The 26277-nt window shown below is 49.2% G+C and overlaps 1 protein-coding gene across 3 annotated transcripts in view; it reads right to left on the reverse strand.

Moving 5' to 3' along the window:
- SLC5A6 (solute carrier family 5 member 6) overlaps positions 1–26277 on the reverse strand; it is a 1144170-nt gene that overhangs the window by 860792 nt on the left and 257101 nt on the right. The window lies entirely within an intron of this gene.

The raw sequence follows: 26277 nt of genomic DNA on the forward strand, positions 1-26277 counted from the left end.
CCAAGAGTAGAGATGATCTCGTCGTCGAAGAAAAGTGAAGTCCGGTACACCACCAGGGAAGAGACCAGCCGCGGAGTGCTCCGTCACAAGGCACCACCTTTTGGTCGCGGTACAGGGGTAGTGGCTATCCGGTTGCCGAGGTGCTCTGTACGGGCAATTCGACCACTGCGTCCTGAGGCGAAGAAAAAGCAAAGGGGACTGGTTGTTCCCACCAGTCAGGGGAAGAGACTCTCCGGCAGGGAGATCTCCTCTGTCGTTTGGAAGTTGTGATTCGATTCAGCAAGGCTCCACCGGAGGTGTCGTTGCAGGTCGGCTCAGCTTTACCCTCGTCGGATTCTTAGGTCCTGTGGCAACTTCTGAAGATCCAGTCCCAAAAGCCCTGCAGAAAACCCCCATTCATTCAGCCTAGCTGTCAATCAACACACGCTAAGTGGTGAGCGGGGAGGCTCATCACTTGGGCCAATCACACCAGAGTGGGACCGGAGTTGGCAAGGCAACTCGGTCCAGGGTGCCTAAACCCCCTCCCACACCCCTGTGGTAACCCAGACAGAATGGCACCACTTTGGAGGGTCTCTGTACAGAAGCCCGCCAAAAGTGGAACAAAGGGCTCGACCTTTGGTTTAGGAGTCAGAGACGAACACAGACGCCATTTTACAAACCGAGTTCTGGCAGAAAATACCATCCGATAGACTTATTTAAGAGAAGTAGACCGGTGGTACGTAAGAGATTAACGAGAAAAAGTATCAATCTCTAACAATGGGAAGAACCCCATAGGGTTATATTCGGGGTCGAACATAACAAGTAGTTTCCACTGCCACCAGCCAAAACTCGAGGAGGGGGGACGGGACAGTGCCCCCTCGAATAACAGACCCAGGAGTAATCGAATTACCCCTACTAGTACGTCCACAATAGGATGGTTTGTACTAGTTCTGTTAGTAAATTTAGGTCTAGTAAAGCCAATGGTGACTTTACATGCCCGGGGAGACCGTAGTCAGTCCCCGGGTATGGAGTCTATGAGGGAGGTCCGCTAGGACGCCCCAGTGTTACGGCACGGAGGGTGCGGTGTAACACACATAGCAAAACATATGAGACCCTATGGAGTAAAAGACCCCATAGCCCATAGAACACATTGACATTCAAAGGAATTACACACACTCATGTCCAAGAGTGGGAGAAAAAGAGTCTCACTCTTGGCAGGATGGAAAAAACAAACTCCAGAAATCCAGCAAAGCTGCTGTGGGACTCACTAGGTTAGGTAATTCGGCCTAAACAGAGAATTCTCCCTAACAACCGCTAATATCGTGCACAACCCCAGAACGCATGAACCCACTGTAAAGTTCATAGAAGCAGCCGATCAAAGTTTCAGGATTCTCCACCTAATAATAATGCATTGACAAAGTAAACAGTTCCTTAGCCTTTAAAACCATTGAACCTAGCCAAACCACCAACTATCCCGCCCCTGAGTTTCACTCTTTCTCTGATGCAAGCGCGATCAATAATCACGCCATCTCATACAAGATAGTTTACCCTCCTTATCCCACATGCATGTGATCACTCGCCTCTACTCAATTTGAGAAAATTGCTCCAGTACCAAATACAATGTGGACCTGCTACTAAAAAAAAAAAAAAAAAAGACCCTCCCCCCCCCCCGTTTACTGCCAAGCGTCAAAACCTCAAGTGTGAGGAGTTCAAACTTCAGAAACTGGGAACATATATAAAAAACCCTTTAAAAAACATGAGTCATACAAGAAAAAGATCCAATCTACAAACTAAACTCCATTATTCGAACAAGATATCAAGTACTAACAATCCTGCTTAAATCTTCAAAATCAAAGAGCATTCCGCAGGCACCTCCAAATAGTCCTCTCTAGCAAGAATGCTGCTACAAGTTCCACAACTTCTTTGGTAATGGTCTCAAAAATCCAGATCTGGTATGTGATATTTCCGCATGTTGAAGAGCGAAAAAAAATAAAATAAAAAAAAGAACGGTTCATTTTCAGCAGATTTTGTGCAGCCTTCTTTATGTGGAAATATGACACCTCCATGACCCTGACCCCGTGAATCCGATCCCCACCTCTCCCGGGCTGGTGGTATTTCCTGAAAATCAGAGCGATTTCCCCTCAAACCCCCCCCCCCCTCTCATTCCCCTCCTGTACCCACCTCCACCACGGACACACTAACACGCTCACACAAACAAACACGCTCCCCACCCCCGCTCCATCACAAACAATACTTATCACACACAATGAAGATTACCCCTGCTATAGCACAGGGAGTCTTGATCGTATTAAAAACACAGAGTCAAGCATTAGGCTTAAATTCTTTAATGCTACTCTCGACAGCAGCTTTTTAAATCTTCACTTTTGTTTTACACGTTTCTTTTTTTTTTCAAAACAGTAAAACAACCAATTAAACTAAAGGTCCCCTACATGGGACTACAAATCCCTAGAAGTCCACAGTGTCCTGTAATTTTGTGTCCATTTCAGGGCCGTCACAAGGGGGGAGGGGAGGGGCAAACTGCCCCGGGCCTCGCGCAGCTGCGTGTGTGTCAGGTGTCATGCACGAGAGAAAAGAAAGATTTGTGTGGGTCTGTCCCAAAAGGTGCACTGAAGACTTATTTATTTCCAAGGTGTGAATCACACAGAAAAACAGGCTGGCTGGCCTGGCCTTGCGGCTGCCTGCCGTGGATCAGCGTGTGACAGAGTGTTTCTTTGCAATTGCAAAGACGTGTGAGAAGATTCACACCTGGCCTCCTGGGCTGTTAGAGGAGCCTAGAGCCAGGCTGCCTGCAGGGCTGGGCAAGTGACGTGCACCTGAAAGTTGCTTTCAACTTTGCATTGGAAGCTAGCAACACATTTGTTGCAAGCCACTTTGCAAAGTTGAAAGCAACAATGGCCAATGAAAATGCGGCGCCGCGAGACTCGGAGCCGCCACCAGCCCAGCCCTCACACTGCCCGGCGCCGGGCCGCCCCTATATTTTCCTCTGACCCTGCTGCCCTGACACGCTAGCTGACAACAGGTGCTGCAGACAGGACTGGTGCTGGGCTGCAGAGGGCCTCTCAGCCACGCACCAAGACAGAAAGGAGGAGGAGAACCAGTGTGCCAGCAGGAGTCCTGGACAGACCACACCCGCGCCTTGACCAACCAGGCGAGTCAAGGTCCAGGACCAGGTCGAGGTGAGGCCGCTGTCAGTCTGACCTCATCTGCTGTAAATTCGAACTTTATCAATGCGTATCTGACTTGCAATGCGAATACAGCATTTTAGCTCGGAGCTGGCCACTGACAATAGTTCCTGGCCTCCTATACTCGCCAGGGCATGGGCCATGTCCCTCTTCATCTCCCCTCCCCCATCAGTCAGTCTGACTCCTCCACCCCACCCATGATCTCAATCGCACATAGTTCATCAAAACAAGAGCAAGAAGTCAGCTGATGTCAGCCTGTTCATCGTGCTTTGTACTGGAGCATGGGGCCATCGGGGGAGGCCGGCTATTAAGAGGCTGTGTGCACGCCTGTGTTCTCTCATGTGTCTGCAGATCAGTATGTAAGTGATGTTAGGGTCATGTAGGTGTGTGTCCGCATGCATGCAGGTGCACTGCATGCAGCAGGTTAGTGACTGGGTGCTTGTGTATTCATGTATCTGGCTACCCTGCACGCCTGTATATGCATGCGCCTGATTGCTTGTATGTTCAAGTGTCAGCGTGGCAGTGTGTTTACCCGTGTGTTTATGTTGTATCCTCGAATCTGTCACTTGTCTGTGCATGCATGCAGAGATTTTTCTATCTCTGTGTATTGCCTTCATCCATAGACGAGTCTATGGGGGTCATAAGTTTGCCGGTCCGGGAAAAGTGCTGGTAAAAGTGCTGTAATTCCATGACCCGCACTTTTCCCCGGACCGGCAAATGACAAGTTTGCTGGTGAGGGTTACCTCATTTACCTCCAGCCAAGAGCTGGAGGTAACTCAGGCCCCCACTGCCAATTAAAACAGCCAACCCACAATTTGTAATCTCGCAGATTTTCCACAATTGAGGCAGTAATGGTATTTAAATGTGGGTCTATTTCCTCTGAAAATACAGTCAAACTTGTAAATAGAATATTATGTTTTGTGGAAAAAGTGTCCCTGGGGAGGTTGTAGATGCGCACCGCTAACGTAAAAAGAACCTTGGTTGATAAGTGCAGTATAGGGGCGGCTGCATCCTTGTGGTTAGGCTGGTGATTTTCCACTATCACCTATATGGAAACTGTGTTTGGAAAAAATGCTAGCCTCAGACTGCGCTCATGCAAACATGATATGCGACAATGTCGTATTAATTGGTAAGATTTTGGATTAGAAAATAAGTATGAGAAACACTTTGTGAGTATGTAAAATAAGGTGCCTGTATTTAGATACAACAATAGGCAATTGTATTGATTCCATACATTATCTCATCAAAAGTCAATTATACATTCATGAAAAGAACTTTGTCACGCCAACACCTGTTTCAACCTGACTCGGCCGTCTATAGGGCATAAAGACAATAATAATTATTGATACAGCAATCATTTTATAAGAGCAATTCTTATTGTTGAGATAACAGTGTATGGAATCAATACATTGTCGCATATCATGTTTGCATGAGCGCAGTCTGTGAGGCTAGCATTTTTACCAAACTTGTAAATGGGCCAAAAGTGTTTGTAATTTCCTGTGTGTGTACATATTTTGCCTATGTGCAGTAAAATTCGACTCCCCTTCCCGCTCTAATCTTTATCGTTAGCGCTTTGAGGCTGCTTCAGGGCAACGTAAGGGCTATAAAAGCCACTAACAGAAAATATACTCTCTGCATATCCTTGTGCCTCGGCATTTGGCTTTCACTGCCTACACTTGATAACAGGTTAGGATTGAGATGTGGGGGAAGAGGGCTCCCTCTTCAGAAAATATTGAAAAAAATTGAGCCCAAATATTTGTTTAGAGCAGAATTTTCTCATTAAGATTTAAGTTTTTCAGGCCCTTCTGATCGAGTATGCATAAAACCTAAAAGCCCATCAAGGGCTCTGCTAATACTACAATTCATCAAGCTGATGCCAGAGATCTGCCAGTTGCAACATTGCCATGCCAGTTTCATAATTTCACAGATTAGCACACATTGGAGTTCCAAATTCAAGTTTTACGTCCAATATCTGCCATGCCAGTTTCACATTGCCACTGTCAAGCACATATTGCAATGGCAGGTTTACACTACCCCGAAAAATTGTCAGGCACGCTTCAACCCTGCCAGGCCATTTTCATGTTGCCCCAGAGAGCACCACTCACATACCAGGTAATGCCATCATATGCAAAAATTGGTCATTTTTCGCTATTTTAGGACTCGAGTCCTGCTTTACACACATTGGACAAGCTGCAACGGAACAAGGAAAGCAGCTACATACTACCTTTCATTAAGAAGGTATTGTAGGTGTCTAACGCTCCTGGGAAACATTCATCTGCCCGATGTAGACAGTCACACTCCAGAGGTAGCTACAGCTAGAAGCGCACATTCACTGGACTCTCTGCAGGGGGTGTTACCATAGAGTATGGGATTAATATAAAAGCAATTACACAGACGGAGAAGATTATTGGAGGAATTAGCTGCTGTTCCAAGCAGATCAATCAGACTATTGGCCTTTGTTTAGGGATACACCATCACCCTACCGCTCCCAACCCTACCCTGGGTGGTATTGGTTTTTCTAGCCTGCTGGTTACATCCCTGAGGAATGTTTTTTTGTACGCTGTGGTTAAGGGTAGAAGCATCCATTACCTGGGTCTTGGGGGGAGGCGTGGCACAAAGGTGTTTAATTTCACATGTTAGATCAGTGTGTGTTCAAAAACCCATACACAGATGGCCACACCCTGGATGTCTGGTTTACATGAAACATTGACTTCGAATCCCCCACCTACATACAGCAATAATGGCCTCCAACAAACTGCAAAAAAGGAAGACCTACTTTAAAATAAGAGCGACTAAGTGTTGGAGAGAATTCTCCAGAATGGCTAATTTCCCTTACCTAGTGAGTCCCTCAGCAGCTTTGCTGGATTTCTAGGATTTATTTTTTTCACCTGGTAAGAGTGTGAGCCTTTTTCCCACTCTTACATGTGTTTTGCTGTGTGTTTTTACCATTTGTGTGATCTTGGGCTCTGGAGCCTCACCTACCCCATGAGCATCATTTTTATGTGCGTTACACAGCACCTTCAGTGCAGTGACACAGGGTTGTCTTTTAGACTTCCCACTGACTCATTTGTTCTGGGACTGACTACTGTCTCCCAGAAACATGTAAAGTTGCCATTAACTTTATGTAGTCTCTTTAAATCACAGACCCAGTACAACCATGGAGTACTGGAAAGGGTTAATTCTTATCCCTTTTTGTCGGTTTCTCTTGGAGCACTGTTTTGCTCCCTTTTCATCAAGACTGGGCTGGTGGCAGTGGTAACTACCATATTTTTCATACCGCAGTTATCTTATATAACCATGGTATTGTTTTAGGCTATTTTATTAGCCTCGAACTTAAACCCGCTTGACCAAATATATTTTATTTCGGCTCCGGCTGGGTTTAGTCGCCATTTTTTTTTGTTAAATTCTTTCACGTGTTTTACTCTGTGCGCCAAACCAGGTTTGGTCCCTTTGTTCGCCGTCTTTTTGCAGGCTTTTTCATAGAAGCCCTCCTTAAGGCGCCTGAAATTCTGGGTAGGCAGGATGTGAGGGAGAGGTCTTAGGACCCCTGCAATGGGTTCCCTTGGTAACCCAAGTCACACTCCTGTTTGATTGGCTGGGTGACTGTCCTTGCCAGGACAGCCACCCTGCTGTGTGATTGACAGCCAGGCTGTGTGAATGGGGGAAAACTGCATAAAAAGCAGGTCTCTGGGACTGGAAAGGCAGAGTCGCCACTGGAACAAAAGAACCAACGAGGAGCTGATGGAAGAGGACCCCTACAATGACTGAACCGCCCGGTGAAGCCCTGCTGCAGGTCCAAATCTTCAGAATCCGTCAACAGAGAAGATCCTCCAGGAAACTTCTCTCCTTGAGCTGGTGGGACCAACCAGTTCGCCCAAACTGCAAGCTAGGACCGCTCCTCTGGTCGAATTCGCTGTACAGAGCTACAGTGGGCCGGATAGCCAGGATGGTCGGACCCTGCTTGGGTTTTAAAAGGAGCGCACCTTTTATTCGCTGTTTCGTTCTGCTGCGTGTTTCTTCCCTGGGTAGTGCAGGACCCTCCAGTCTTCTTACTTCTCGTCAGTCCAACAGTCTCTTCAGGAACCGTGAGCCTGCAGGAACTACCAGGAATGTCCGCCTCAGCTGCAGCTTCTCTGTTTTAAAGGTACTGTGCAAATCCGGTTGTTCGTTTCGTTAAACCGTGGCGAAAGTATGTGAAATCTTTCTCCGAGGGTTTGTCCTTCTCTTCTCTTTGAACTAACTTTTCTACCAACCAACCTTGTCCGGAATCCGTGGCCTGAACTTTACCGCAAACTACCCTGAACCGTGTGATCTTGAGCAAAAGACTTTTGACCCATTGACTTTGGCCCTAAGCCTTTTCGACCCGATTCTATCACTGTAATTCCTCTTGCTCAATTGCCCTGAGTACTTACCTGTTGGTGTGGTTCAATTTCTATTAACTTTGTCTTTCCCTCCCTTTTAAATTGCTGGAGTGCCATTTTGCTCCCACTTCATTTTGTGAGCTTAACTTATCTGGAACTTATTGGGAGTGGTGTGGTGTATTAAGATTGTGATTTTTAAACTGCTTTATGATAGTGAAATGTTATATAACTAAAGAGTAAATGCATGTATATTCTTTTACTTGGATACCTTGAGTCTGTGTTTGTTTGAATCATAGTAATTGCTGTCCTTTGTGTAACTATTTGATACTGCTCACTTGCTCTTGAGATAAGTGTGGCTGCTCAGCCATCGTTACCACTTTAACTGTGTAGTACAGGCTATTCACAAAGGTGAATTTGTACTGTCACTTGTAGTCTTAATTGTGTGTGGTGTTCCCAAAGAGTACTGCATATAATTCTGCCTAGCACTAAGGGAGCCCTGAGCTGTGCCATTACCCCAAGACCCATCAGGTAGAGAACGTTAGATGCCCATTCACAAACCCTCAATGACACATCCCCATGATTGCTACCCAGGTCCAATCCTCAATGCCACAATCTATGAACTGGAAGCATGCCCTGGACATTCTGGCTCTATGATCCATTAAAAGATTCAAGTCTGAAACTTTCTGGGGAACTCCCAGCTTTAAGAAGGAGCTGCTAGTAAAGAATAGATAGGAAGACTCAAACTCAGATGGTGCAAACTGAATCTTTCCATTGATGTGAAAGCCTGTAAACAAATGTTTGGCTGAAGGAACAAGTTACTTACCTGTAACTGTTGTTCTCCAGCATGGGTCTGGCATGGATTCACATGCTCATGAATATTCCCCGTCGTCAGGCTGGGAATCCTCGGTAAAGAAAAAATCAGTATCAGTTTCGTTTCTGATCTGTCTTTCGTAGTAGTAACCAATCACTGATCTCTGCGTCATACTGACCACAGCCAATGACTGACCTCTACCTAAGCCCCGCCTCTGGCAGCCATCTTCAGATTTGGTAGCACGTGAAGTGGCAGTATGACCAAGTGAAGAGCCGCAGAGGGGTAGGCGGGAGGGTTCGCATGTGAATCCATGCCAGACCCATGCTGGAGAACAACAGTTACAGGTAAGTAACTTGTTCCTTCTCCAGCATGGGGTCTGGCATGGATTCACATGCTCATGAATAAAGAATACATAGCAGTACACACATGCACAACAACGGGAGGTGGCAAAGGCTCAACATTAAGCATTACATCAAACTCAACATTAAGCAATTCTTACCTCCTCACCAGGCTCACCTTAGGCGAACAGGTTGCGCAGCACTGCTTGGCCGACCCTGGACTCCTCCCTGGAATCCCGATCGACGCAGTAGAATTTCGTGAAGGTGTGAATCGACCTCCACGTAGCAGCCCTGCAGATGTCCAGCAAGGGCACACCAGATAGGAACGCCGTGGTAACTGCGATCGCTCTGGTGGAATGGGCTCTTGGGCGGCCAGGCAGCGGTCGGTTTTCCAACCGATGACAGTACATGATACAGCCGGAGAGCCATCTGGAAATGAAAGCCTTCGAGAGAGCCTTCCCCTGATTGACAGGTCCAAAGTTCACAAAGAGTTGTGACGTCTTCCGAAAACCCTTCGTGCGGTCCACGTAGAACTTCAGCGCTCTAGCCACATCCAGCGAGTGCAAAGTCCTTTCAGCCGGCGACGAAGGTGACGGGAAGAAAACAGGCAACACCAAGGGTTCGTAGAGGTGGAAGTCCGACGGCACCTTGGGCATGAAGGAGGGGTGCGTCCTGAGCACTACCCTCGTGTCGTGAAAAGTCAAGTACGGGGCCTTGCAGGAAAGGGCCTGGATCTCTCCCACCCATCGTGCGGAGGTGATGGCCACAAGAAACGCTGTTTTCCACGACAAGAACTTCAACGGAGCCGAGTGCAGAGGCTCGAACGGAGGTCCCATGAGCTTGGTCAGCACCACGTTGAACTCCCACGCCGGGGCCGGAGCCTTCACCGGCGGGAACGATTTGAACAGTCCCTTCATGAACTCTTTCACCAGACGATGAGACCACAAAGACGTCCACCCCGTGGTTCTGGTATATCGGGAGATCGCAGCAAGATGAATCTTGATGGACGCGTGCGCCAGTCCAGCTTTGGCCAGCGTCAGTAGGTACGGCAGTACTTGGGGAGCCGTAATCCGTAGAGGGTTAATCTTCTGTGCGTGGCACCAGACAGAGAACCTCTTCCATTTGTGTCCGTAGCATTTAAGAGTTGAGGACGCCCTGGCCTTTGCAAGAACCTCTCTGCAGTCGGCCGGTATGTCGTATCCTCCAAACTCTAACGCTGCAGGAGCCAGGCCTGCAAGTTCAGCGACTTCGGGTCATGATGGAGGATGGCGCCTCCTTCCCTGGAGAGAAGATCCGCGTCCACTGGCAGCTTGATTGACGGGGACGCTGACAAGTCCAGAAGGTCCGGGAACCATATCTGCCTCGGCCACGCAGGTGCGACGAGGATCATCCTGCACCGTGACCTCTTAAGCTGGTTGATGAGCCAGATCAGCAATGGCAATGGAGGAAACGCGTATAGAAACAGGCCCTCCCAGGGGAACGAGAAAGCATCGCCCATGCTCCTCGGCTGGGGAAACCTGCTGGCGAACCTCTGGCACTTGGAGTTTGTCGCCGTCGCGAACAGATCGATCTGGGGTGTGCCCCACCGTCGGAGGAGGCGGTCCACTAGATCCTGTCGTAGTTCCCACTCGTGGCACGAGCGCAGCTCCCTGCTGAGTGAGCCAGCGATGGTGTTTTTTATCCCTGCCAGATGAAATGGCACCAGAAACATCCCTTGGGCGACAGCCCAATGCCACAGATCCTGCACCTCCACGGACAGGGCTGGGGACCTGGTTCCGCCCTGTTTCCGGTTGTAGAACATGGTAGTGGTGTTGTCGGTGAAGATCCTCACCACCTTGCCCTTGAGGGACGGAAGAAAGGACCTGAGGGCCCAAAACACTGCACGGAGCTCCAGGACGTTGATATGGAGAGACTTCTCTGTCGGGAGCCAAAGGCCTCTCGCGTGCAGATTTTCAGTGTGCGCTCCCCACCCTTCCAGGGAGGCATCCGTGGTCACGGTCTCCTGGTGGCCGGGGGTCTGGAAGTCCATGCCTGCCGTCAGATGCGCGCGGGTGCCCCACCACCGGATCGCTCGTCGGAAACTCTCATCGAGTGTGATCCTCTCCTCGAAGCTGCCCGTCGTCTGGATCCAGCGCGCGTCCAGGAACTCCTGCAACGGGCGCATCCGGAGCCTGCACAGGCGGATGAGGTAAATGCAAGAAGACATCATTCCGAGGAGGGACTTGATGGACCTCACTCTGGCCGCGTCCGCAACCAGCATCCGCTGCACCTTGCCCAAGATGGCCCTCGTCCTTTCCTCCAACGGAGAGGCCAGAAGCGACACTGTCTAGCTTCGCTCCCAGAAACAGTGCGACTTGCGCGGGCACCAGGTGGGACTTGGCGTAGTTTATGGAGAATCCCAGGTCCGTGAGAAGTTGGACGGTCCTTGCCGTGTGCTCCACGGCGAGCTCCTTCGTCTTCGCTCGGATGAGCCAGTCGTCCAGGTAGGGGTAGACGTGGATCCCCTCTCGGCGCAGCTGGCCGCCACCGGTGCGAGGCACTTGGTGAACACCCTGGGTGCCGACCTCAGTCCGAAGGGAAGGGCGCTGAACTGGTAGTGACGCCCTTGGACCACGAACCTGAGAAACTTTCGGTGTCCCTTTAGAATGGGAATATGGAGGTAGGCATCCTCCAAATCCAACGACGACAGGAAATCGCCCTCCTCCAGCTGACCCAGAACGTGTTGGAGGGTGACCATCCGGAACTTCTGTGCCTTGATGAATTTGTTCAGTCGTCGTAGGTCCAGGATGGGATGCCATCCTCCCGTCTTCTTCTTCACGAGGAAGTATCTTGAGTAAACTCCGGAGCCCCGAAGCCTCTTTGGGACGAGCTCGATGGCGCCCTTCTTGAGCATCGCCTTTAACCTCCAAGAGAAGTTGAGGGACGTGATGTTCTTTCCTGGCCACAGGGGGGACGCGCGGGCACCTCTTTAGAAACTCGAGCGCGTGACCCTGAGCTAGGGCGTCCAGCACCCAACGGTCGGTGGAGATGCTCGCCAGCCGGCCTCCCAACGGGGTGCTTCGGTGGGGGCCCAACCCACGGCCGGTTCAGTCCTGCTTCGACGAGGCTTTGCCACCTTGTCCTCCTTGGCGACGACGGCGGGGTCCGCCCGACTTGCCTCGTCCCCTGTAAGCTTCCTGCGACGACGAACGGGCCGCTTGACGGTAGGTGGAAAAACCGCCGCCGGAACCTTTGGACGCACCCTGTTTGCCTCCGCCGCTCCGAAAGGGCGGCCGCCGTTGCTGGAGAACCCCAAGAGCCCGGGCCGTCTCCGTGTCTGCCTTGATGGCTTGAAGGGAATCGTCCAATGTTTTCCCAAACAGGTTGTTTCCGTCGAACGGCATGTCCAAGACTCTGGTCTGCACGTCCTGACGGAAGTCAGTAGCCTTGAGCCATCCACGCCGCCTAAGGCACACGCCGTTGCCCAACTGGCGAAATCCAGTGTCAGCGATGTCCGACGCCACCTCTCCTTCCTGCAAGATCTCTAGGGCTTCCGCCCTCTTGTCGTCCGGTAGGAAGTCCAGCAGGGGGGCCAGTTTGTACCACAACTCCCTGTCATAGCGGGCTACGATAGCCAAGGCGTTGGCCGCCTTAATCGTCGTCGCTGCAGACGAGATGACTCTGCGTCCCTAATTTCTTTCCCTCGCCGTCCAGCGGGGAGGTCGACGTAGAGGCCGCGCCCCCCCCCCCCCCGCTTTCTTCCTGGCCGCCGCGGAGACGACCGAGTCCGGGGTCGGCTGTGCCCAAAGGCACAAGGGGGCCGCGTCCGGGACCCGGTACTTCTTCTCGTACCGATCCCTTCTAGCCGGCGTCGTGGATGGGTTCTTGAGGAGGGCGAGGCCCTCATCCCAAATATCGTCCAGTAGAGGTACAGAGAGGACCGTCTTCCTCTTGGCCTTGCGCCGTTGATAAAGGAAACCGTCCTTCTCTTCCGGGCAGAGCTGGAAAAGCTCGGATGCCCTGGCGATCATGGAGTGAAACGATCCAATCTCGTCGGGCGGGGAAGCCCGGGTGGGAGGTGACGACGGCAGATCCTCGTCGTAAACCTCGTCGTCCGTACCCGTCGCGGCCGTGTCTGTCCCTGTATCATCCCCACGAGTCGTGGACGGGGAGGAGGGCTGAACAGGGCGCGATGGCTGAAAAGGAGGTGGAGGATGAATCCTTCTTCTCTTAGGGGGAGGGCTCCCAGAAGGGCCTGGCTCCGGGTCACCCGTCGGGAGCGGTTCCTCCGCTGGTGGTAACGGCAGTCTCGTCCTTATCTCCGAGCAGAAGGACTGTATAGCCAACAAAATGGCTGCAGAGTTGTCTTACGGCACTGATTGAGGGCAGTCGGACGGGCGGTCAGGGGCCCCGTCGGCACCCTCGACGTTATCGCCGTCTCCTACGTCGGGGTCCATCCCGACGGGCTGGTCTTCTTCCACGCTAACGCCGTGGCTTAAGACTTCGATCAGCTCTTCCTCAGAGGTTGAGGCCGAATCCACGACAACCTCCTGCCCCCCCCTTTTTCTTCTCCCTCGGAGGTTTCACAGGGGTCCTGTCGATGGGCATAAAAGAGGACTCCCTCCGGGGTGGCAGGGAGACTGAGCCCCGAGGTCGCCACCACTGGTGTAGCCTCCACAGGCTAAGCCAGGGCTGCCACGACTGTCTCGATAGAGGCCTTGGCCGGATGGATTAAGGCTTTCACCACCTTAGGTGCGCTCACCGCCTTCTCCTTGGGGGGAGGGTCACTGCCTCGCTCCCCCTCCGATGGGGCCTTCGAGCTCGACCGGGGTCTCTCCAGGAGCTTCGCCGGGTGCTCAGCCTTCCTCTTACCCGAACCAGTGCGTTGGCTCGTGGTTGATGGAGCCGGGGAGGATGCGCCCGTAGAGCCCAACCGTTCGGCGCTCCCGGTGCCAGCGGACTCGCGGTGCTTGGCCTCGTGTTGGACCCCCGTCGCCGGGGCATCCTCAAAGGTCTTAGAAGACCGCTCGGACTTCTTCTTCTCGCCTGACGGGCTCTTCCCTTCCAGCCAGTTGGCGAGACGTTGATGGCGGTCCTTCATGGTCCGCTCCGACATATTGCCGCAAAACACACAGTCCTTCTCCACGTGCGTCCTGTCCTCATGTAGGCAGTAAAGACAAAGGGAGTGTTCGTCCTCCTTAAAGACATTCTGAAGCTGGCATCCAGGGCAGACCCTGAACAACTTTCCGGGCGCCGAGCTTCCCTTCTCCTGGGCCATGTCCGAGATGGGCCTGAGAAACTTCTGGAGTCCTCCAAAAGCGTGGCTCGACGAAATCTTCACCCTTGAGGGGCGTAGACGAATCCGACACGGGTCCCCGTTGATCGGATGAAGAACCGGAGCGTGAGGCTCTTTTGACTGAAAAATAGAAGTTTTTTGAGAAAAAACGTGAAAAAATAGCACTAACGCTCGAGAGCAATAGCACGAGGATCCCAACACTTGAACATGCGGTAAAAATCTGAAGATGGCTGCCAGAAGCGGGGCTTAGGTAGAGGGCAGTCATTGGCTGTGGTCAGTATGACGCAGAGATCAGTGATTGGTTACTACTACGAAAGACAGATCAGAAACGAAACTGATACTGATTTTTTCTTTACCGAGGATTCCCAGCCTGACGACGGGGAATATTCATGAGCATGTGAATCCATGCCAGACCCCATGCTGGAGAAGTAACAATACAAGAGGCCAGGCCAGGCCTCTGTCCACAGGAGTCTATCACTGTCAGGAGTCCCCAGACCATCGAGGACCAAAGCAGCAGCAGCCTAGAAACATGGCTTTACTTTAGTTGATTTGCAGTCATAAGTATGACAATGCATTACTTACCGTAAAAGCATTTCTGATGGTTGTATCTGCTTAGATTCACATGCTGTGCATAGGTCCGACATCCAGTGGTCACTGCGGAGTATTGCATTTTGTTTTTCGTAGTCGAAAAGGGGACGTCGACAAGGCGTGTCTGTAACACTATCCCTATAGTGACGTGCGTTGTACCCACAATCCCTCACGCGTCGAGGTCCCTCAGATTGTTTTTTTCCGCCCAGTTTTTGGTCGCCTTTCGCGGAGCTCCTAGAGAGACATTGCTATACTTGCCACGGACCTCGGTCCTTTTGTCATAACTTAATATACTGATAACGATCCCTCCCGCTCGACGTTAGCTGTAGAGATTTCTCGCCTTAACTTATTTACAGTGCCACTGGGCAAGTGCAAAAAATGAAGGGGCCTCACCAAATGTTTTGCCCCGGGCCTCACCTCACCCTGTGACAGCCCTGGTCCATTTTACTTCAACCAGTCATTAACCAGCACACTCCTTAGTTCATGTGCTGTCTGTGCCTCTTCCTCATTCTTTGTTGCTCTTCCAAGCAGATAAGTCACCCTATCATTGCCCTATAACGTTTATATTTGTTAAGGGTATTTAGTTAAAGATTTTTCACATGGGTGTTAACGTTTGAAATGCATTTCGTTATTCGTAACGTGCGCGCAGCACAGCTCTGAATTCGAGCGTTGCCGATTGTCTTCCCAGTGTATTTTTATTACAGCACGGGCGTGCAGCAACCCCTATGGACTACCAATGGTGGAAGGCATTTGGCTCACACTTTGGATTACAGGTGGTGGTAACCGCAAACTCTGGGAACCTGCGGGGCAGCGGGGGCCTCCTGGGAACACACCAAGACCACGAGCCATCCGGCTCGCGCCGGGTTGTCAGTGGCGCTCCCCAGGACCCGGCTGCTATCTATGTGGGACGAACAGGGTCCTTTCCGAATCTTCAGTCTCTTCAGAGGAAAGGACATTGCGTTTCGGGTGCAGGCACGCAGCGCTTGCTGTGGATGGCGTGTCTAGCGTGTCGGCATCAGTTACAGCACACAATTTAATCTCGCCACAGAGAGCAGAATGTGTACCATGCACTGCGCATTTACTGTTAAGAGTTGCTGTCCACAGAGAGATTTAGGTCAAAACGAGCGTGAGGTGCTGCTCTTAATGTAGAAAGCAGCCTGCTTCGTCCATGCAAATTGAAGGCATAACAATTATTAGCCAGCTCACAGCCTACATTTCTCTCACACGATCAGTGGTAATTACAGTGTGATGGAGTATGAAAGCACCACCTCAGAGTAAAGTGATGAGGAACAGGAGATAGACAGGGAACTGTCATTAAGTTTTAAGAAGGTCCTGGGGGATTCACTGGTCATGGCTATATCACAAGGGGTGCAGCCTATCCAAGAGCGCCTACAGGCATTTGAATCCCTCTTGGCTCAAAAAGGCATGGCTCCAAGAAAGAGAGCTAAGTCCAGGTGCGGGTACCTCAGGTAAATGACCCAAGACGAAGGTTGTGTCCAAGGGGGAGGATAAGGCCCGGAAGATCCCCCCACTTTTTACTGCCCCGTGCCAAGTGGTTGGCGCCCAGAAGGTATCCGATCCCTTTGCAAAGTAAAACAATGCTTTTCTGGGGAGACGGCAGTGCCGAACCGCTTCCACCTTACCCCAGTGGTGAAAAATACAGGGGCAGCCAGTGAAGGAGAGGATACCTCCGATGGTGAGGTGGGAGATGGAGAGGATCTCCATTCTGATGAAGAGGTGGGCGATGACAGCATAATAGTTAGCAGCAAGTCCGTCAATGAACCCAAAAAGGTACAGCTACCCAAGGTTGCTCTGGAAGAAGGGAATGACATGGGAGATATGTTCGACCCTGATAACATTAGCTATCCGAAGTAGACCGATTGGTCCACCCCCTTACCCAAACCGAAAGGGAGGCCCAATATATGGCTCAACGTAGAAGAAAGCCACTGGAGAAAACAGTGCAGTTCAGGATGAGGACGGAATGCCCCAGGCCAGAACTCCTGAACTGCCAGGCAACCATATGGAGACTCCAGAGCTTTATGCCAATAAAGTCAACTTTGTCACCAAAAAAGACGTCAGGAGAGTGGTTAGCTGTGACTGGAAGCGTTGCCAGGACAAAGTCCTGGACATGGCAGGAACCCTAGCAAAAATAATGGATTTAGCAGAAAGCGCCACACATACACTCCACCCCCAACCCCTCTGTAGTTCCAGGTTTGAAACCCAGCAAGCCGGAGAAGTATGGATAATCAGCAGGAAGTGGGCCACTAGAAGTCAATGACGATCTACAGTACAGGCGGCCTGCAAAATCCACTACTTACGGATTCAGGGGTCCCCTAAAGACTATCAGACGCAATATATCATAACCCAGTGACAAATACTTACAGTACTATTCGCTAAGGATTAATTTCGGATGTGGTAGGAGAACCAAGTAATTGCAGTGCTTCATTTACAGGACAGGGACACAGGGGTATGAACCCTTCACCAGCAACAATCCAGACAGATGAAGGTGACAAGTCTGTATCACCAAGATGGTCAACCAACAGCCAGAATCAGAAGCGGCGGCGGTGAAGGTGCCACGATGACAGAGGAACCAGACTAAGAGGACCCAGATAGCTTGAGGGGCAGGACTGTGCAGCCAGTCAACAAAGGAGTGTTCCACAAGAGGAACAACGTGTGGAGGGGACCACGGACAGGCCAAGACTGTGCTGAGGTGGAGTGGTGCGACCCACCACTGATCTAGACCAGAGCAACACTACAGTGAGGCGTGCAGTAGATTAAGATTTTGCAGGACGACCGCACAGAAGCTACCCATAAATGGTCCCAGCATCAGGGTGGCTCGTACATAATGGGTGAGAGGGATCAAACCCCACAATACCCTTGCTCATCATGGATGAGCCACGCCAGTCCAGTGGAAACACGTAGTGCTTTTGGGCTGGCTTAAACTGTCAAAGCAAAACCATTTCCCTTTAATAGTTTAGTACTCCAGCACACATTTCCAATGGACCATGCAAGGCTGGGGGTGGGGAGGGAAGTTTTGCTTCCCCAGCCTTTCATGGCCCATTGGAGACACCGGCTGGAGCACTCTGGTTCTTGCGCACATGTGCATCCTGGCTCCTGTTCTTCTACGCGGAAGCCGGCAGGTTTTCATGGATGGCACCAGTGGAGCAGAGTCCGGACCGTGGCTACAGTTAACAGGAATTTGATTATGTATGTTTCAATGAGTGAGTGATGTGCGAGTGTGCGTGTGAATGAGCAAGCATATGGTGTATGGGTCCGCATGTTGAGTGGGTGAATACTGTAAGTGAAAGAGGTAGTGCATGTTGTGCGAATGTGTGTGAGCTTGTGCTGGGCTAAGCTGATTTTGGCAGGCGAGTGGGCGGGGGAATAAAGTAAGCATGTTTAGTGTTCTTATGTGGCTAGACTGGCATTTTGGTGCAGCCAGTCTAGCTATTTCTTACTGTGACGTGGCATTTTTATTTTTTTTATTTTATTGTGGCATAGCATTGTATTGGCAACGCCAACAGGAGTATGTTCTGTGGGGATACCACCATATATTTACTACCGATTAACCAAGAGAGGCCTCCTGGCACCACATGCTCACCCTTGGGTCATCAAGACCTTAATTGTATATTCCATAAGAACGATAGGCATAGTTGTAACAGAAAAACTCCATTGAAGAAATCATTGGTGATTCAATAATTTAATACAAGAACATAACAGTACATAGTGAGAAATACAGATTCAGTCAAAAAGGAGCCAATACATCTCTGACCTTAGTCCGTCATCAGGGCCGAATCTGTAGTAAATTGCACCTTGAATAAAGTAAAAAAATCTATGTACCAGTAGGAGAGGACCAATCAACCTATTCTACTAGTGTTTACTAGTGTGGTCCTTTCAAAATGTTATGCACCAAAAAGCTAATTTTGCAGGAGCATCCATCCATATATTTGAAAAGCCAGCGTGGACATGTTTCCAATAATATTGTTACTGGCATTATGCGCGAAGCAAACCAGAGTGTCTTCTTATATGGGACTACTCGCATATACCGGTACAGCCAGCATGGTAATTTATGGGCACAGCTGCATAAACATTTTTTTTAAGTGGCTTATATTGCGTCAAAAGCATCATGAAAATCAGTTGGGAAATACTCCTGTACTCTGTTGGTGACTTGCATCTATTGGGTTGTTGAATTGGAGTTACCCTACAAAACAAATTACAAACCGTCTGGCTTTTTACCCAATTTTTTGCTGAAGGCGCACTGTATAATGCTAAAACCAGAATTCAAAACAATTTGTGAAAAAGGAGGTAACCAGAGAAGCTGTGAGCCGAATTGTGAGAATACATTGGGATTTAGAGAGCAGCCTGCACACAACTTCAAATCAGTACTGGTGCATTAAGCCATCGGAAGATACCAAGAGCCAGGACAATCCGAACTCATCGACTTTGCTTTTAAACACTTTTGTACTATCAAGAGGCAACGGCTTTTGAGTTGACCATGAGAACAGATCACACTCGGCTAACAACCACCCTGACTACGGTTAAATTGCAATTATAAAAAAAAACAATCCAAAGGTTACTGCAATTTATCCGCAGACAATCAGTTTAGAAGTAGTTTATTGATTATCAACTCCTGACAATACTTACTCATTCCAATAGAATCACAGTATCTGTATCTTTATAAATCGCCCTTGGTGAACCCAAAGGATAGAGGAAGAGAACAAGGTGCTTACCCAGTCCAGGAAACAGTAGGTGCGGTTAGAGAAATAGGAACAGAACCATTTGTGAGAAATAACCGAATTACATAGTGATAAAAGCCTAGAGGAGTCGAATGCAGCAGAAAGATCAAGTAAAACAAGAGAGGAATACTTAGTATATCGAGCAAAGAGAAGAGCATCAGTTACAGAAAGTAAAGAGGAGTCATGTGACAAAGCGCAAGGCATCGTCACTTCTCCAAACAGGGTGGTGGGGGGGGCAACTTCAGATGTTGGGGACGACCATTTGGTGAGAAAATCCTCATACTCATCTGGCCCTAGACCCCCCTTCCTACAACCCTAAGAACAACCCCTTCCCCAATAGGCTAATAAGTTGTAGTCACCCTACCATTCCCCTAGACAGTACTGGGACAAGGAAGATTAGGAGTTACCCAAGTGAAGATCCCTTTCCCAGTACTGTGACAAGGTAGATCCCCAATGACTCACATAAGATCAGTACTGTGACAAGGGAGAGGTATGGATGAATAAGGATTACCTGCAAGTACCACAATCAGCAGTTTAGTGTTTTCCCAAATCCTATTGGCCAGAACCAGTATAAAAGGGAAGACAGACTCAGGAAGTACGAGACAAGCCCTACCTGGAGGAGCAAGGACCAGTGAACTTATGCAGTAGGAGAGAGGGGGAAACTTTACACACCGGCGAAGTGCTAAGGACTGGGGAATCCCAGGAGATTCTCTCTCTAAAGGATTTGACACAGTCTAGCCCTTTCTGGAGGAATCACAGGTCAAGCCTTCCCTGGAGCAATCCTAAACAGAGAAGTCATAGCAGTAATCTGAAGCAGATGTGGCCGTGAGAAGGGGGTGGGGAACTGCAGAAGCCCAAAACCAAAGCAGAAAGGCCCCAGGACGACCATACACAAGCGGGGGAGACCCTAAAGGTACCCGTGTGACCGGGACGTTTGGTAGTGGAAGAAGGAAGCAGTGGGATACCCGGACCCAGCCAAAAGGGGGAGGGGGGTACCTCGGGGAAGCAAAGTAACCTTCCCTTACCCCCAAAAACAAACCAAGAGAGACAGGTCTGGGACCCCGCACCCAATGACGATTACCCTCGACAGACAACTTCAGAGTTGCAGTACTTGGCAAGGTTGTGAATCAGGTCTGCAAGAAAGAATCACTAAAGGAACTGTGATACATGTCTTGGACCTACAAACAGAGTGTGACACGAGTCATCTTCCTCGTGGCAGTACTCGGTCAAGACAAGGGCCAAGTGAAGAAAACCAAAGAAGAGAGGGGAGGGTCTGGGACCCACAGCAAGCGACAGTGTGTAACCAAGGAGGTAAAGCCCAACAAAGGCCAGGGGACAAGAGACACCCACCACCCCGCGCTAGCCTTGTGAACTGTGAAAACCTGACAAGGTCAAGGGAAGAACACTACCCCTTGAAAGTATGAATTGTAAGGGAATCACCTCCTGAGACTTTTGGAACTTGGTTTCCTGGACCTTTTGTTGAAACTCTGGAAAAGAGCTGCGAGTGGTCAGCTGAGAGACAAATCCAGTTTCGCTTTATATTGAGTTTAGCGTGTGAGGTTCAGGATAGGGATGGGAAACCGGTTTTAAAAAAGTTACTTTGGATATTCTGACACAGACACTAGCTTGTTTTTTTGAGGAGGGGAACCCCCTCTTTGAGTTAAGGGAAGTTGGAACTTTTCCCCACACCCTGTTTTTGTTGTATTTGCCGATCACTAGGATAGCCTTGTGTCCGAATCTTACTCCTGCACCCTTACATTCAGAGTAGAAAGGCAGAAACACAGATAGTTGAAGGGGGAGTAAGCAGTGAAGGTTTAAGAAAGAAGGGACCTGAGAATGAACAACTATTAAAATGGCAGAAAAAAGAATTGTTGAATAAAGAAGATAAGCAATTAGAAGAGTAACATTTTGAGGAATAAGAAGATTGGATAGAATCGGTAGGGGCAGTAGTAGGATTGGCCCGATCAAGGCAATAAGAGAAATAATTATCTGTGAGGAGGAGGAGAGAGAGAAAGAATAAGAGGCAAGCAGGGAAGATAGGGTTTCAGAATCAGGCAAGCAGGATGATAGAAGATGAACTAGTTTAGTAGTGAAGTAGGAGGAGACAAAGTTATCAGGAGGATACGTTTTGGGGGAGAGAAAGCGATTGGGTTAATAAAAGTGTCTATGGAGGATGGGAAGAAAGATTAATAAGATTGGGATAGTAATGTTTAGCAGAAAGTAGTGAATTGTCAGTGTATATGGAGAAGGTCGTTTGGCAAATGGAACAAAGGGTAATATTCAATGTTAGGAATAAAACGACATGAATTATGAATAGATGCAAGATGGTAGTTGAAGTATAATAGTGGGAGCAAAGGATGGAAGTAAACAAGGAAGGAGGGCATGCAAGTCCTCACAAAAGGATGCAATCGGTCTGGTCGGGAGGGGGGTGTAAATAACAAGAAAATGGGAAACTAAAAAGAATTCAAATGGTATTCAAAGCTAGAAAAATGGTAGTTCAAGGCAGGGGGGAAGACGATAACCAGGAAGTGTGCCCAAGAATCCCAGTAGCACCACCACGACCAGTGTGACGAGGAGAAACTCAGAATGAGTTTACATGTGGAGCGTGCATTCCAGAGTGCTATGGAGATGGGTATGTCAAGGTGGAGAGTGATTGACGGATAGCTCAAATTAAAAGAAAGTGGGATAAGCTGGAGGCCGAAGAGAGTAATGCACAGGTATAGAGGCAGGCATCATACTTGAGGAAATAGGGATCGAGAACATGGAAAAACGCGTAGAAAACAAGCATAGTGCAAATAACAAGAAAGTACTATTCAGAGGAGTAACGTGATAGCTGGGGACAGACAGGCATTGATGTGTTTGGTCAAACAGGGTGCCTGGGATTAGTAAGTCAACTATTGGGTTCCGAAATTGTCGACTAGTTGCTAGGCTGCACTTTCCCCCTTTCTGCTCCTCCCAAATGTTCAGATTAAATGTAGCACTAATACTGTTGTTCAATTATTACTGCACACGCCCATGTTTGATAGATAAGGGACTGGAGTACAGCTTGCAAAACTGGTGGGCCCAAGCTCACACAATCATGGTCAAGTCGGGAAACTGGTTTAAGGAATCCATTTCTACGTGTTCAAAAGTCTGACATTTAGCTACTAGACCACATTCATTCAATGTCTTAGGCAGTCACTGATTTAACTAAGCAGGTTATTTTATGTGGGTGGTTAATTTATTTCTAAGCACTCACAGCTGGCCGATTAGAAAAAAGAAGCACATGGTTAGCTTTTCTCGCATTTAGCCTCATTATGCAAGGTAGACTTACCGTGCTTTTAGTCCATCTTCGTAAATCAGCCATATCTTGCATTAAGCAAAATGATGCACAGTAGCCATAGCATGCATTTACCCCAATTGTGAAAGGTACACAGATGAAACCCAGGATGTAGACATTGTTTGTGTAGCCAACCCATTTTTTCCTTCGACACACACCACACCTCAACTTCGTGGAAGGCACAGGCTCACTTCACACACCCTGCACTCACATATAAAACAGTAGTGCACACCACTTCTGCCATACGAATGAAGCTACTTTCAGCAACAAAAATTCGAATTGTAGCTTCCCACATAATGCGTCTCCTTAAACACTATCCTCCCATATTTAGTTCATAGTGTACCTCCGATGCGCCTATCCACACACCATTCAGATATGGGTGACTAGCAGGATCTTGGCATACCCTCAAATAACTTGAATGGCTAAAATGCACACACGCATAATAGTACCTCCCAATTGTCCCAAATTTGGACTCTGGTCCCTCTGAGGGCTTTCAACAGACAGTGCGTTGGGACCCTGATTATGGCGAAAGGCGCTATAGAAATGTCAAAATGAATGAATGAAAGTGGAAAAGCTGGGATTCAAATTCATTTCTTCTGGTTCCAAAGGTGGCAATGTATCCACTGAACCACTTCCTCTTCTCTCCTTTCCTTCCCATTGTGTGCTCCCTTCCTTCAACTTAATTTCCCCTCCAACCATGTGCCAGAGGAATGTTTGGCAGTGTGGCAGAAAAGTGAACATGCCCACTGTGGGTATGGATTGCAGGTGGTACAGTTTCTGTGCAGGTATGAGGTGTAAATGAAGTGTAGGGAGATGCCTCTAAAGAGTGGATTGGGATCACACGTATGTTCTAGGATGGAGACGTGCGAGGGTGTGGCACAGTGCCTATTTGAGGAGTAAGGGTAGATGGCATGTGGGGGAACCACCCGAGGTGGGCGGTAGAGAGAGAGAATGTGGCCTTTGGGATGGCTAGATGGTGTGACAAAAGGACTACTGCTGTGCAGGAGCAGAGGAATGGAGTAGTGGCTAAACCGCTTACTCCACTCCACACGGCTACTACTAAACCAGGAGTGATCCCAAATCATAAATGTAAAACAAACACAACCCAATGGGCATACCTCCTTCGCCTTTTGTGGTAACGTGGGCAGATGACAGTTTATACTCTTAGGAGGGGTTTAAGTGATCCCTGCAGCAACCCAACACAGGAATAGTACAAAGACTCCAAAATAAAAGAAAGTCCAAACACTCAGGAATGCAAATAACTATCTAGAAAACCCAAACAAAACCCCACCTCTGTAAGGGAACACAGAAAATGCAGAAGTTGTAGGGAATAGCACTCCGAGTAATTGAGGCACGGAATTGCAACAATGTCACTTTACCAGATAGGTCTTCAATAAAAGGTGCATAAAAAGGGGTGGTGCCAAAAGTGGAGCAGGTGTGCACAGCATATTCTTGACTTTAGGGGCACAACAGTGTCGATCCAGGCTCCTATAAGCTTTCTGAGGTGGTGATTTGGCATTTTTTTGGTGAGCTGGCGATCTGAGTCCAACATGCGGTGCAGTCTAAGCAACAACAGCACGTGGCACAATGCAGCTTTGGACAGTCAGTCAGGCGATGTCCAGGTCCGTGTAGTTGACAAGCCGTTCAATGCGTGAATCTGGGCGCAGACTCGTTCCTTCACTACTGGATTGCTGGGAGGCCCAATCCAGGGCGTCCAGGGACAAGGTAAACACTTTGGTTTCACTCCCAATCCAGGGAGCTTGGCTGGAATCTACAGGGGATCCTTCACCTACAGTGAACAGAGTCCCGTTTCCAGTGCAGCCAGCAGCGAGGCCTTTGTCCAACAGCAGTCAACTCCACAATCCCGAGCGAATAGTTAGGAACAGGGCTCTCTTCGGTCTTGAAAGATACACTTTTTGAAGTGCAGTGAAATTCCACAGATCAATCCAGGAAGGATTTGGAGACCTCTTCCCTGCAAGGGGTCCAATCACTGCTGCTGTAAGAAGTGAGCCTTGCCATGTTGCATAATAGCCAGAGTCCCTTGTTCTGCAGGAAACAGGGCATGCAGGAAAGAGCCCCACAGAAAAGCAAGAATGCAACATTTTCGGTTCCCTTTTCCCCTCACTGGCTCCTAACTCGGCCACCTCCCAAAGCCTGCAGCGTCAAAGGCCCTTTGATGTGCAACCCCCTGGGATGAGGCTGGCCTTCGTTATCGGAGTGCACTGTGAAGTATGGCTCCAAGTCGATCGTCAGGTCAAAGCTCATGGGCTTCCTCCCACTGAATCAAAGGCGAGCAGCACCAGGCCTATTGTCTCACTTGCTGAAGTAGACAGCGAGGCTGGCCATTAATCCTCATAACCCTGACATGGCCAACCTGGGTTCACAGCGTGGACATTTGTAGGATATCAATGTGATGTTGCTTTAATCATTGTGGGATCTTATTAAAAGCCACTATACTAGGACACCAGGTATGGCCTATTTTAAGAGTTTACGCTGTCACCAGACTTTTAGGGCCACAACTATATTTTGGATTAGAGTTGCAGAAGTAGAATTCAGCCTCTGTCTGTGGTGGCGTTGGGTCACAGCAGCTGTCAGAAATTCACAGGTAACCTTTGAACAGGTCCTGTGCCACTGAAAGGCAGGTGCTGCAGGTGTCAGGAGTCCAGTGCAGCAGCGTATGCACTATGGCTTTAGCGTGAAGTTTCAGAAAAGGGCGCCTGACTAGCATCACCCTTTGAGACAGAATTACCTGCATTATTTTCTTATTTGTTTAAAAAAAATAAAAATAACAGAAATGCCAGTGCTTTCATAACCTTGTCAGATGGATAATCCGTCACACTTGGTTGGTGTGCAGAGGTGGGCATGAGAGCTGAGGATTTTCCCGTGATCTTACGTGCGATATTTCAGCATACTGAAGACCAAACACACAAAGACTGATTTCCTCCCACCCCTCCCACACTGGCACACTTTCTATAAATCGGCGGAGGCTCTCCAATCCCCCGAACGCTCCATACCTCCCTCTCCTCCACCCTTCCCCATCAAAAGCCTCTCTCACCACAGAAACACTAACAGGCATTCAAACCCGCACACACAGTTACCGGCTCCCTGCCCCCTACCCAAACATTGCTCACACACAGACACGCACTCACAAAAACAACACACTTACCTGGGCCACAGTAGCTTCCCTCTTCTGGCTCCCCTTGCCCGTCAGCCCCAGCGTGCACTCTTGTGCGTCGTAGGGGCCTACAGTTCGATTGAGAACTGCTCGGACAATCTCCGAGCAGTCTTTCTGAATCGATCTTTGAAGAAATTGATTTTACCAAATCGATTTCTTCACTTAGTACCTTAATAGTAGGACGTGCTTTATGGGAATGCGGCGTCACGCCAGTGGTGCCTCCCTAAGCTCTTCCTGTGATCTTTCGCAACTGGACCAGGCTCGATCTGGATTTTGTGCAGAGTGGAGAATTGGCTCGGCACCCCCAGGAAGGCAATAACCTGGTGTTGCCCCAACTCCTCCACACCAGATACACAGACAGGGGATCTGAGGTATTGGTTAGCTGCAGGTAGGATGATCTCCATCAGAGGTTTCCCAGGCTAAGTAGAGCTCTAACAGGAAGTATAAGGGCAGGCCTAGAAGAGCAGGCATGCAAGAATGTAGAATATCAAG

This window comes from Ambystoma mexicanum, chromosome 4p (genome assembly GCF_040938575.1).
Source record: "Ambystoma mexicanum isolate Mex_15411 chromosome 4p, UKY_AmexF1_1, whole genome shotgun sequence".
Classification (NCBI taxonomy): domain Eukaryota; kingdom Metazoa; phylum Chordata; class Amphibia; order Caudata; family Ambystomatidae; genus Ambystoma; species Ambystoma mexicanum.